The 13,084-nt window shown below is 48.2% G+C and overlaps 1 protein-coding gene across 6 annotated transcripts in view; it reads left to right on the top strand.

Moving 5' to 3' along the window:
• ZBTB7C (zinc finger and BTB domain containing 7C) overlaps window positions 1–13,084 on the top strand; it is a 401,190-nt gene that overhangs the window by 47,575 nt on the left and 340,531 nt on the right. Inside the window, exon 1 of one of the 6 annotated variants that reach the window (XM_049902320.1) lies at window positions 5,891–9,104. The exons of the other annotated variants lie outside the window; for them this stretch is intronic. The gene's annotated coding sequence lies outside the window, so the exon portion shown is untranslated. Of the gene's footprint in view, window positions 1–5,890; window positions 9,105–13,084 lie in introns of those variants that run through there. 6 annotated transcript variants of the gene reach the window in all.

The following is a 13,084-nucleotide window of genomic DNA, read 5'->3' as shown; positions in this document are numbered from 1 at the left end:
TTTCTTATGCTGCACCATCTGCAATACCCTTTACTCTTCTCTGAATAATCAAAGCCAACCACCAGTTACCATCAGGTTGACTCCATCTCACAGCCACCCCATGTGTGTTGGAGTAGAACCTCCATAAGGTTTTCAATGGTTGATTTTTTACAAGTAGATCGCCAGGCCTTTCTTCCGAGGTGCCTCTGGATGGACTTGAACATTCAACAATCAAAGCCAACTTACCCTTAAGGGTCAGGCCTAAATGCCTCCAGGCAGATTACCCTGAGCCCCTCCACACAGAATTAATCAGCCCTTCTTCTCCTTTGCTCCCTGATCCTGAGCACCTGCTGTAACCCGCCTCCCCATTGCTCTATGCATGTCTGTCTTCTTTGTCAGACGGTCAGCTCCTGAGGGCAGGGGCTTGGCCTTGTCTTTGTGTCCCAGGCACCCAGTGCAGCCTGTTAGGTGGCACCTAAGAATCTTTTATTGAATAGCTAAGCGAACTAGTGAATGATGGCATGTGGAGATGGACCGCAGGGCTGCATGGTCAGTCAACAGCCGTGCGAGCGGTAACTACCCAGAGGGGAAAAGTGAGTCTGCAGGAAAGGTAGGGAAGGGCTGCAGGGAGAAGCTGCTTTTGTTGGACCTCTGCCAGGTTTGGTTTTGGGTTGAGCCATCATCAGTACGCGACAGGTGGGGTGGGAGGGTCCCCTTCACCTGGGAGGCCACGGGACTTAGTTTTATTGGGGAGTGGTTTTCTAAAAAGGCAGATGTTTAGGAGTCCTTGGGTGGCACAAACAGTTAAGCATTCGACTGCTAGCTGAAAGGTTGGCAGTTCAAACCCATCCAAAGGGGCCTTGGAAGACAGGCCTGGCCATCTGCGTCTGCAAGATCACAGCCTTGAAAACCCAGTGGAGCAGTTTCTACTCTGCACACGTGGATCACCCTGAGTCGGAATCGATTTGATGGCAATGAACAACAACAACAAGGCAGATGTGTTTTGGGGGTTGTGGTTGAAGGCTGGCATGTGTGCCTTTCAAAGATCTCACACAGGCTGGCAGAAGGGCAGGCAGCCCTACCAACAGGCAGGGGTGTTTAAAGCCAAGTCAGGGTGAAGTTTGTTTTTAATATTAAAAAGGATATGCCCTCTGTGACTGTGCCGTCCCTCACCTGCCTCCTTTTCAGGGAACCATCTGACATTTCCTGCTCACTTCAACTTTCTAACCAAATAATGAAATAATCATATTGGCTCCTTAGTCACAGGATTCATTTTATCTCATTCCTGGGCTTGAAAATTCATCTCATATTTTAATCTGTTCTGAGCTCTTTTCAATTGCCTTGGAGATAGAACCAAAGGTTCCCTGAACTCTTGTTGCCTGGAGTTGTTTGGTTTGGGTTTCTGTGGGGGTATTTTCTTTAATAATGTGGTCCGTCCTGCGGTAGCAGCAGGGATTCTAGCGAGGCTTAGGGCTGGGGTGGGCCTGCCACTTCGAGGCTCTCTCACAGCAAGTTAATGTCCAAATACCATCTCTGGGATTCTCATTTTCTGTCTTCCTCTTGGATGGTATCCTCCCTTCTAAATTGTATTAATCCTTACACACCCAGCCTCCTAGAGGTAAACGCTCCCAGCTACTCGAGGCCATATGATCCCTCCTTCCTCTGAGCTTCAAGTAAACAGAAAAACCACAACGTAATTACAACCAGCCTTTCTGAGTCTAATTATCATTCAGACATCTTTGAAGCACTTTATGTGGATTAATTCATTTTATCTCACAGTACCCTCTAAAGTAGGTACTATTGTTAACTGCTGTTGAGTTGGCTCTAATGCATGGTCCCCATGTACAACAGAATGAGACATTGCCTGGTCCAGCATCCTCACAATTGCCAGCAAGCTGGAGTCCATCGTTGCAGCTCCTATGCCAGTCCATCTGTCTCTCTTATGGTCTCCTATGCTCTCCTTGACCCTCTACTTCACCAAACAAGATGTTCTTCTCTAGTGATTGACCCCTCCTGATGAAATATACAAAACAAACAAGTTGGACACTGTTCTGTTGTGATCCAAAGGTTCTCACTGGCTAATTTTTGAAAGTAGATTGCCAGGCCTTTCTTCTTAGTCTGGGAACTCTGCTGAAACCTGTCCACCATGGGTGACCCTGCTGGTATTTGAAATACCGGTGGCATAGCTTCTAGCATTGAAGCAACACACAAGCCACCACAGTATGGCAAACTGGCAGATGAATGGTGGGGTACTATTAGTATCTCCATTATTTTGTTGAGGCGACTGAGGCAAAGAGATTAAATAACTTGTCCGAGAACTGGAATACACATAAAGTTATTTTCATCAGTTTAACTCTTAATTTTCCCATTTCATGTGCTCATGTCATGTCTTGCTAACCAGATGGTGGGCCCCTGGGGGTGGGGGTACATACTTTTGCACCCTTGTGGCAGCCCCTCCATCCTCGATGCTATGTTAGGTGGCACAGTAATGCCATCAGTAAAGAGTTGTGGGTTGTTGAGCTCCTTGTCTCGTGAGAGACCTGAGAGGGCCGCTAGTTTAGAACAGGAGGCAGTGAGCCTTCTGCACCTTTCTTAGAGCCAAAGACTGATTTTAGGGTGGTGGGTGGAGTTGCCTGAGGACTTACGTGTGCTTTTTGTTTTAGAGAGTGGCAAGGAGACACCACGATGCAGGTGACAGGGCTTCCTATATGGGGCTTGAAACCGTGTTTTTTGTGAGACAGTTGGGGCAAGCCAGGGAGCACTGTTATGGCCATGGGGGAGGCGAGTTCACTGGCAAGGGTTCCCCTTTTGGACATGAGAGATGCCCAGAGACGTGGAAGGCCTTGGAAATGGGGAGGGACCAGAAACACTGCCTCTCCCAGGGGCTCCTCTCTAGCAGCAGGGCTTGGTCTTCCAGTTGGTGTGTCCTTGTTCCATAAAGATGCACAACATTGGGGCTTGTGTTTCCCATCTTTGAGCCTCAGTTTTCTCATTTGTAAAAGGAGGAGAAATACTCATGTCCCTTTTCCTTGTGGCAGAGCTGTTGGGAAGGTGAAATGGGAGTGTACCCAACAGGGAAAGATTCCTCATGGCAGGCGGGACTAGAATCACACGATGGGAGGCAGTTTCTTCCAATTCTCCCCCTGCCATATTGGCTGAAGGGCTTGTATGTTTGACCAGACTCGCTAAATATGGGCAACTTCTGCCCCTACCTTTCTCTCCCTGCTTGTCCATGAGCCTTCTGAGGCTGTCCTTTCCTCCACATTGGAGGTCTTACCCTAACTCTGCAATCCAATCCCCTGTGATGCCTGGTCCTACCCTCAGAAGTTCTGATCTCGTGATTGGGGTGTATCCTAGGCTTTACATTTCTCTAGACACTCCCCAAGAGATCCCAGTGTGCTGGCAGGGTTGAGATCCACTCTCCACTCCACAGGGCAGGAATGGAGAGAAAAGAGAGAAGGTCCCTCACTCCCACCAGGCCCATCACCTTGTCTTAGGGATTCCACTTCATCAGTATTTCTCAAACCTGTAGACTCCCCTCTGTGCCACCACCACTGCCTTGACTCAGTCCTCCTCTCTCACCAGGATTATTGATGCAGCCTCTGAGCGGTGTCCTGGCTCCCCTGGCCTGCCTCCCTCCAACTTCCAGGGTCAAGTCCAATGCAAAGCCCCTTGTTCTCTGACCCCTCCTGTACCTCCAGGCCCTTCGCTTCCAACTCTCCTTTCACACTTGCCTTCATTTCTCCAGTTTTTGGGGTGTGTCATGGCTTTGTGATTTTCTAATCACTGTCACTTACCCCTAGAGCCCACCCTCCCCACTACCATCCCAACCTCATTCTGGAGAACTGTTCATATTAGAAAACCCAGCTCTACTGTCATCTCCCTCAGGGAACCCTCCCCTGGTTCCTCTGCTCTATCCTCAAAGAAGTTAGTCGTGTTTTGCCTTGCTGTGTGCTGCCTCCGCTCTCAGACAGGCTGCTTTTGTAGCTCACCTCATGCTGTGCTACACCTTTTCCTGCCCAGGACCGGGGAGGCTCACTGAGAGAAGGGTCCATGGCTGGCTCGCTTTCTGTCTCTGTCTCCCTCTCTCCTTCCCTCTCCCTTTCTCTTTCTCACATCTGCGGTTCTGGGTGCAGAGCTGGCCCTGAACACATATTTGTAGAATTGAATTGATTGATCTGCAATGATGACTTAATGTATCTTGACAAGCTACAGTGATTTCTCAAGGTCCTAGTCACTGCTCAAGGTCATAGTGACTGCCCAAGGAAAGACCCATTTAGTTTCATATTGCTCCAGTATTCCAATGCTTGGAAAAGTCGTTATCCTCATATGAGATCTATTCCTAAGTCACAGTTAGCTACAGTCTTGACTTTTCCAGACTCTGCAGTGTGTGTTCTGACCCTGGCAGATAGCAGGAGTTTCCTCCCAATGGTCCTATTCAGGAATAATTCTAGATAAACACAAATCCTAGAATGCTGTGTGTGACTAGGCCTGTGGAAGCAGCCAGAACACTGCAGCACTGCCCAGTGAGAAACCCTAAGGTCTTGTGTGCTTCTCTGGACTCTCTTTGTGGGTCTAAATCCCCTGGTGATAAGCACTTCTAGAAGGGCAGTGGTCTCTGGTCTCTCCGTGTCCCTCCCTCCCTCATCCTGCGCTCCCCCCTCCCCCAGCCTCAATACAGATGTCTTCTTGTTCCTATTTTGTACCACCCATAGCTTCCTTTCCAAGTTCTCTCCCACCCTCCTCTATTTGGGCAAAAGGGAAAGGCAGCTTGTTAAAGTCACAAAGCATCGTTCCAGAGCTGATGCTGCCTGCTTTTGATGGGCTTTCAAGGGGCTGGGTTTATAGGACAGCCCTTTCTCTGGCCTCTTTTCATATCCTTGTCTGGCTGTGGGTCCCTGTCTTTAAACTCATCCTGGAAAATTTCCTTCCTACAATACATTCTGCATGTCTTTCTCACTCTTGCCTTGGCATCTGGTACCTGCCATGCTGCCATCCCTATAAAAACTTTTATTTTTCACTTCCTGTTTCACCTCTGTAGTATGTTACATTATATATTAGAATGTGTATATTGTAATACTGTCCCCTGTCATTTTCTATGAAAATAATGTTTTGATTTTATTTTCCTCTTTTCTAAGCCTGCTCTGAAAGCTTTCCTTCATCCTGAGGTCAAAATGACAAATAAGAGGAGAAAACTTGGCTTCTCTCAGGGAAGCTTTGGTAGAGGAGTTTCAGGTGTCAGCTCTGGGTGACTGAGTGTGTGTGGGGTATGGTGGTCATTAGGGCTGCTCATCAGCTGTCTATCCTTCAGGCCCTTGGCAGGGTTGTCCTTCCTGTACCCCTGTGGTGGGGCGGGTAATGAGACTAGTTCTGGCCAGTAAGTTGTGAGTGGTGTGTTGGGTTTCACTTCCAGGTGGGAGCATTTAATTACCAGTATGAGGCCCTTTTGAGCTTTCCGGGGCGGGGGGGGGGGAGGGGGCGGGAGTGGGCAGCCACGGTCCCTGAAGCCCTGAGTGACTATGACAAGTGATGCCCCTGTTGGCCAGGATCCACAGTGACCAACCATATATGCGAGAGAAACAAACCTGCAGTGCTTTTCTTCTTAACATTAAGAAAATTGCTTAATAAATTACTTTTTTAATTGTGGTAAAAATATACATAACAAAACATTTGCCAATTCAGTCATTTTTACATGTATAATTCAGTGACATTTGTTACACTCTCCATGTTGTACGACCATCACCATTATCTTTTCAGAATTATTCCACCATTAACAGAAACTTGCCTGCACTGCTTTTTAATAACCATTTTACTGAGATATAATTCATGTCTCTTGTGTTCTGAGAGGAAATTTGTCCTTTTAAAGTGTCCAGTTTGGTGGTTTTTACCATATTCACAGAGTTGTGCACTATTGACTTGGGGAACATTTTCATTACTCCAAGAAGAAGTCCTGTACTATTAGCAAAAAGCTGTATGGTTTTAAGCCTCTGAGATTTGGGGGTTGGTTGTTACTGCAGCATAACCCAGCCTATCCTGACTGGCATAGAAAAGAGGTGTGTTGCTGAAAAACAACTAAACTGTGTGCCATTATTTTAGGGCAAATACGAACCTGGAAAGGTTGTCAGTAAAGATGAGTATTGATGACTTCCGTTATTTCAGGCAGGGCTTTGAACTTGTTAGTTTGTTTGTTAGAATTTGCATTGCTAACAAGTTCCCTGCTGAGAACTTGCATTTTTAACGAACTCCCTGCTAAGAATGTGCATTTCCACCCCAGATATACTGAATCAGAATCTACATTTTAACAAGATTCCCCAGGTGGTTCTTTGTATAACTTCTGGGAACTTGTTCAGAAATGCAAATTCTCTGTAGCGGTTTGAACCAGAACAAACTGGTTTGAAGCCCTGGTTTTAGGCTACTGAGATTTTAGAGTTGTTTGTTACTAGCCTACATTGCTGGTACAGGGAGATGAGGAGGGCCTGATCAGGGTGCAGGGGGACGGGTAGCAAGGTTTGAATACCTGGAGCCCTTGAGAGCCGTTCACCTTGGCTCTGTGCTCCCCTGGGAAGCCCAGGGCTGCGTCCTGCACTGCCTGGGGCCCCTGGGGAGAATTCCCTGGTTCTAGAGACAGGAGCACACTTGTTTTCTCCTTGGAGCTCGTCTTTGTCTCTGTTTCATTGTCACCTTTCCTATGTGTCAGCGTAAGGGCCCTTGAGAGGCAGAGTGAGAAAGCGTGAGCTTTGTGTCCCATTTCCCAGCTATGTTTCTCCCGGGATTGGCTCTAATATCAACAAGAAAGTGAAGCTTATCTTTGTGACACCCCCGCCCCTACTCCCCACCTCCCTGGCCTCATCTTCCTGGCCGCTCATGGCCTGTTCTGCAGACGGCTGTTTGCTCCCCATCAGAGCGCATACGGTATCTCGCCTCTCCTTATCTTACCTCTTGGGACAGACCCGCCACTGTGTTTCCAGGTGACAGCCTGGTGGTCTGCTAGGCCGATCTCGGTGCCTGTGCTAACGCAGAGTGTGGCTGCCTGGTGGGTGTTCACTCCTCAGGTGGTTGCTGAGGACTCCCCTGTGCCTAGCACTGAGCAGAGAGTACTGTGGGGCCCCTGAGGACTAGGGCCTGGCCCCACCTCCAGGCCATTACATTTTGGGGGTGGGTTGATATTTCAGAAGGGACAGCTCAGATGGCTGCTGTTGTTGGTTGCTCTGGAGTCAACTCCAACTCATGGCGACCCCATGTGTAAAGAGTAGAACTGTTCCATAGGGTTTTCAGGGCTGTGACCTTTTTGAGAGCAGATCACCAGGCCTGTCTTCCCAGGTGCCTCTGGGTGAGTTTGAACCACCCTGTCTGCTAGTAGTCAGCACTTGGCCATTGGCGGCACCCAGAGACTCCTTCAGGTGGCCGTATTGTAGGACAGTGTATGGTAGGTACTGTGAGTGGGGTACGGGCTGTAAGTGCTGTGGGGTGGAGGAATTGCTATATGGTCTGGGATGGTCAGGAAATGGCTCATGGATGAGAAAAGCCACTGCCCTATGCCTCAGTTTCCCCATCTGTCAAATAAGGAGGATAAGCCAGTTGATCGATTCTCAGATTGTCTGATAGGAATACTACCAGGAGACCCCCAGGTCCCTCCCTAGCGATTCTGATTCTGTAAGTCTGGAGTGGGGCTGGGAATCTGGCTCTTCATTTCTTCTCTAAGCTCCACCCCTCCCCAGTTCTGCATCCAGACGCTGTTGGGGGCTTTCGCCTGGGCAGGCTGTGTAAGGTGTAGGACCCCTGAGGAGGGCTTTAGCAACGCTAAATTCCTGAACGCTGCCTCCTTTGTGTTGGGAAAGCAGTTACTGCAGCTTGGGCAAATCATTTGGTTGGGAGACAGGGACATTGTTAAACTCTAATTGGTTGCTGAATAATTTAACCACCCAGTTAGCAGGACCAGAGGACGGACTGTTGAACAGCAGTGCCCTTTGGAGGAGAGCTGAAGGCAGGCTTGATGCTTGGTGCTCTTTGCGTTCAGTCTTGACATGAGAATGCTTCAGGTTGCTGCGAAGGCTTTCTAAGCTAATTTGCTTTGAGGTTCTTTAGAACAGACATGGGGGAAATGGTTTCCCACAAGAGTCCAATGAAATGGGCAGCCTTGACTGTGCCAGCTCCTTTCCTTATTGGAACTGGTAATCAGTTGCCATGGAGTTGAGCCCAACTCATGGCGACCCCTTGTGGGTCATAGTAGAACTGTACTCCACAGGGTTTTCAATGGCTGATTTTTCAGAAGCAGATCACCAGGCCTTTCTTCTGAGGTGCCTGTGGGTGGACTCGAACCTCCAACCTTCCGGTTGGCAGCCAAGTGTACCATTTGTACCACCCAGGGACTCCTGCTAGTAGGAAAACCCTGTTAATTCAGATAATCCAGCAAAGATGTGTTGAGGATCTTGTAACTCTGTGGTTCTCAAACTTAAAGTTCATTAGAATCACCTGGAGGCTTGTTTAAGCCCGTGATCATTGGCCCTACCCCCAGAGTCTCTGACACAGTAAGTCTTCAGCGAGGCCTAGGAAATTGCATTTCTAACAAGCTACCAGTTCCGTACTTACTTTGAGAACTACTGCTAAATTCTCAGCCCTCTAGCCTGGGGGTAAGGGAATGGAGCTAGGAGTGGTTTCCACAAACCCAGGGCTCATTCACTGATCTCAGGGCACTTGTACTCTAATTGAGGACCTACCCCTACCCCTGAGAGAAGAGAGGTCGTGTGTGTCTGTGATGATTAAGATTGTGTGTCATCTTGGTTGGGCCATGATTCTCAGTGTTTGTGTATGATAACCCCCATGTTGGGATCTGCTGTGAGTAGCCAGTCAGTTGAAAGGGAGTTTCCTTGGGTGCGTGGTCTGCATCCGAATATAAGTGGACATTCTGGCTTTTGCCTGCACTGGATCCTACAGCTGCCTACTGTTCGTCTGACCTCTGGTTTTTGGGACTTGAGCTAGCAGCTTACCTGCTGATCTTCACAGCCTGTAAGAGTCCTGCTCTCCAACCTGTTGATCTTGGATTCACCAGCCCCTGTGGCTTCGTGAGTCAGGAAGAGCCTCTATTCCGATCCACAGACTTGGGACGTTCCAGCCTCTACACTCATGTAAGCCGTTTCCTTGATCTAAATCTCTCTATGTATTTGTATGCTTTACTGATTTTTCTTCTCTAGAGAACAGTGTCAAAGACCTGACAGTGAGCTAAAGATGATACCCACGCCAGGTGAGGAGAGGGTGTGCAGTAGTGGGTAGGGGTAGGGGATATTGATGAAGCCAGTTGGCCAAATAGAGTTCCTAATAGGGTCAGGAAGGAGAGAAGGCTTTGTCAGACTGGACTGTGGAAGGTCTGGAATGCTTAGATAAGAAGCTCAGACTTTACTCCATGCTTAACTGGGAACAAATCAACAGCAGTTTGGCTCCCCAAAGTAGACATCTGGAAATTGACTGTTACAAACTTTGAAAAACAGATATTCACTAGTAGCTCCTGTCTGGTCCATGTGGCATGATTTCAAGACTGCATCTCTGAGATTTCTTGGCCTCTCCCCAATTTCTTCCCCACAATCCTTCAAATTCTACTGTAGAGATTATTTCCTTTTGCTCAAAACATTACTGTCTCCAAAGGGTTCCTGTATAAACTAGAGATGCCCAAGAAGGAAAATAACTAACCTGAGCATTCTCATGCTGTGCTGGGTCACCTTAGAGGAAATTTACATGGAGGTCTTCTCCAAAGACCAGTGGGCAGAGGACATTGGATGGGTAAACTTTGATGAACGTGGAGGAAGAAGGGGGAATGGCTGGGTCTGGCTGAGGTTTGCTGGTCAGAAAGGAAGCAGGGAGACAGAGTTGGTATAGGGGAAGCCTTCCTCTGAGGTCTAAAAAAAAAAAAAAAAACATAAATGTTCCAGGGCAGTGTGAGGCCAGTGGGTGCCTGGATGCCGTGGGCATAGGAGGGCATCCATGTGCTTGGCAGACTCCAATAGCATAGTCTGGTTTATTTAGTGCCCTCCTTTCTGTAGGACATCAGGAGTGCCCTGCTACCCTGCAGACCAGCCCTGACACATCAGCCATCTCCTCTCCTGCTCAGCTGCTAGAGGGGCTGGCATTGGTGCTGGATTTGGATTGACTCAAGGAACAGGAAATAGCTGAGTCTCTCCAGTTGTGCTCCTGATTAGAAGAGAAACTATCCTAATTGCACTTGGGGACGATGATCTGTAAAGGAGATCTCGGGGGGAGTCCTTTTGCCAGGTGATTAATCACCTCCATATTTTCTTGTTTCAAAGTCAAGTTTTTCCATGTGAGATGGTTTGTAAGTGAGAGCAACTGTTTGTATAAGTGCACATAAAGACTCCAACAAAATGTTTGAGCAAGTTCATCATTGTGTTCAAGTTGAGATTGGTGATGTCAACCTAACGCACCTGTTTAAATGGGCTTTGTAGAGAGACTGCATTTTGCCCTTAGGTGTGAGTTACACAGGTGTATTCTTCAGCAGTCCCACCTTCACAGGTGTGGGTTAACAGGGTGTACTTTTCGGCAGTGCCCCATTGTAGGCCCGAGCTACACAGTTGTATTTCTTGGCAGTCCCAACCCAAGACAATGCTTTTTACAAAATGACAGCATCTGAGAAGCTGGGGCCTGATTTCTGCTACCTCTTGGGTATCTTTTGTTCCATATAATTCATTGAACGAAGAAAAATATAGGAGGCCTGGAAGGTGGTTTGAAGTGGAGAATAAAGTCTTTTAAAAATGTGTGCCAGCATTTAAAAAAAGAGGCAGATTGAAAGGGATAGGAGGTGGTTGAATGGACATGGGAAATCTGGGGCGGGGGAGGAGGGGGAGTGTGATGTCACATTGTGGGAATAGCAACTAGGGTCCCATAACAATATGTGTATACATTTTTGTGTGAGAAACTAACATAAGCTATAAACTTCCAACTAAAGCACAATTTAAAAAAAAAAGGAAAAAAAGAGATGACTGCCTTGGTCTCCCTCCCTTCCTCCCACCTTGCCCCCACGCTGCAATGGAGAAGCTGGGGATGGCCCAGCTGGCTGAGGAGATCAGGAGGATCACTGAGAGTGTGACACTTCGTGGAAACAGGGACATTCTGGGGGTGATGTTTTCACCCCAAAGAGAGGCTCAAACAGTGGGCCTTGAGAATCCCTGATGGGGCAGGAGAACAGTGGGATGCAGACCTCAAATTCTCATAAAAAGACCAGACTGAATGGTCTTACTGAGACTGGATGGAGGGACCCTGGATGTCATGGTCTTTGGACCCTCTGTTAGCCCAAGTCTGGCACCATTCCTGAAGCCGACTCTTCAGACAGGGATTGAACTGGACTATAAGACAGAAAATGATACTGGTGAGGAGTGAGCTTCTTGGGTCAAGTAGACACATGAGACTGTGAGCACCTCCTGTCTGGAGGGGAGATGAGAAGGCAGAGGGGGACAGGAGCTGGTTGAATGGTCGTGGGGAATACAGAGCGGAGATGAGTGTGTTGTCTCATTGGGGGAGAGCAGCTAGGAGTACATAGCAAGGTGTGTAAGTTTTTGTATGAGAGAGTGACTTGATTTGTAAACTTAGAGCACAGTAAAACAAAACAGTAGGCCTTTGTGGTCAGGGCTACATTTTGGACAAGAAGTTCTAGTGGAAGGAACCCTGTGAATGCAGCTAGGGCTTTTCACAGTGGTTAGCACCTAGCAGGTTTTAGAATGTTTGGATAAGTTGGTGGGTGACACTGTTAGGGCAGGTAGCTATTCTGCCTGCTCCTTGGGCTGAGTTGCAGTCACTTGTTTATTCACTCATCAAATATTTATTGAACACTTATGAGCATGAAACACCATGGTGGGCTCTGCCCTTGAAGTGCTCATGGTTCAATGATTGTCAAAGGTGGGTAGACAGGCAGGGTTGCATTTCAGGATCCAAGGAGCTAAGGATGGGACAAAATACAAGTGGTTCAGTGGTAGTATTCTTGGCTTCCATGAGGGAGACCCGGATTCGCTTCCCAGCCAATGTGCCTCATGCACAGCCACCCCCTGTCTGTCACTGGAGGCTTGTGTGTTGCAATCATGCTGAACAGGTTTCAGCAGAGCTTCCAGACTAGGATGGACTAGGAAGAAAGGGCTGGTGATCTACTTTCGAAAATCAACTGGTGAAAACCCTGTAGATCACAATGGTCCGATCCATAACTGATCATGGGATGGAGCAGGACTGGGCAGCGTTTTATTTTGTTGTGTATGGGGTCACTATGGGGTCGACTCAGTGGCAGCTAACAAGAAGATACAGGTGCTGTAGGAACATATTGTAAAGTCACCTTCCTGGAAGAGGGGACCCTTGAACTGAACGTGTAAGGCCAAACAGAGGTGGACAAGGGGGTTGGGCAGAAAGCATGACACCTCTAGGCCCTGCCCTTCCTGCCCTCCAGGACCCTCAGGCTCACCTGCTGGGACTTCACACTCTATTCTCTTTCACCCCCCTCCATGATCTTTCAGACAAAAAACCCTGGATTCTGTGTCCTTTGCCCCAGCCTGAGCTTTCTCTGCTGTGAGGCGTGGCCCGGAGGGATTGGTGGGGGGAATGGGTACTTTTATGCTTCCCCTAGGCATGACAGTTGCTGCTGTGAAATCTTAATCTCTCTGATCAAAGATTTCCTGTCTTTCTGGATAAGTGATTTAACATATCTTTTAGATCACAGTTGACTTCGGCACATAAAAGGCTCATTCAGTTTGCAGCAACATCTCCACCCGGGATGGGTTAAGAGCAGGAAAATGGCGCCTTTCTTAACAGGGTGCAGCTGGGACTTCGAAATCTAAATACCCTTGTAATCTCCTCCTGTAGCACATCAGTGATGAGAGCCCCTCGTTTTTTAGATGGTGGTAATATGCTGTCCCCATGGGGGAAACCAGTTGGTGTACAAGCCTGCGGAGTGTCCTTGTGGGGCAGGATGGCAGTTTGGCTCCTTGAGGTGCACAAAGCCACTGCTCTTTGCAATTCTTTGAACTTGGGTTTCTCCCTTGCTGGCTGCTGACCTCATCTTTCTCTCTAGTCTCTGCCACCGTTGCCAACAAGAGACCAGGGAACTGTGAGCAGTGGC

The sequence above is a fragment of the Elephas maximus genome, chromosome 11 (genome assembly GCF_024166365.1).
Source record: "Elephas maximus indicus isolate mEleMax1 chromosome 11, mEleMax1 primary haplotype, whole genome shotgun sequence".
Lineage (NCBI taxonomy): Eukaryota > Metazoa > Chordata > Mammalia > Proboscidea > Elephantidae > Elephas > Elephas maximus.
This window is presented reverse-complemented; position numbering and strand designations above follow the sequence as displayed.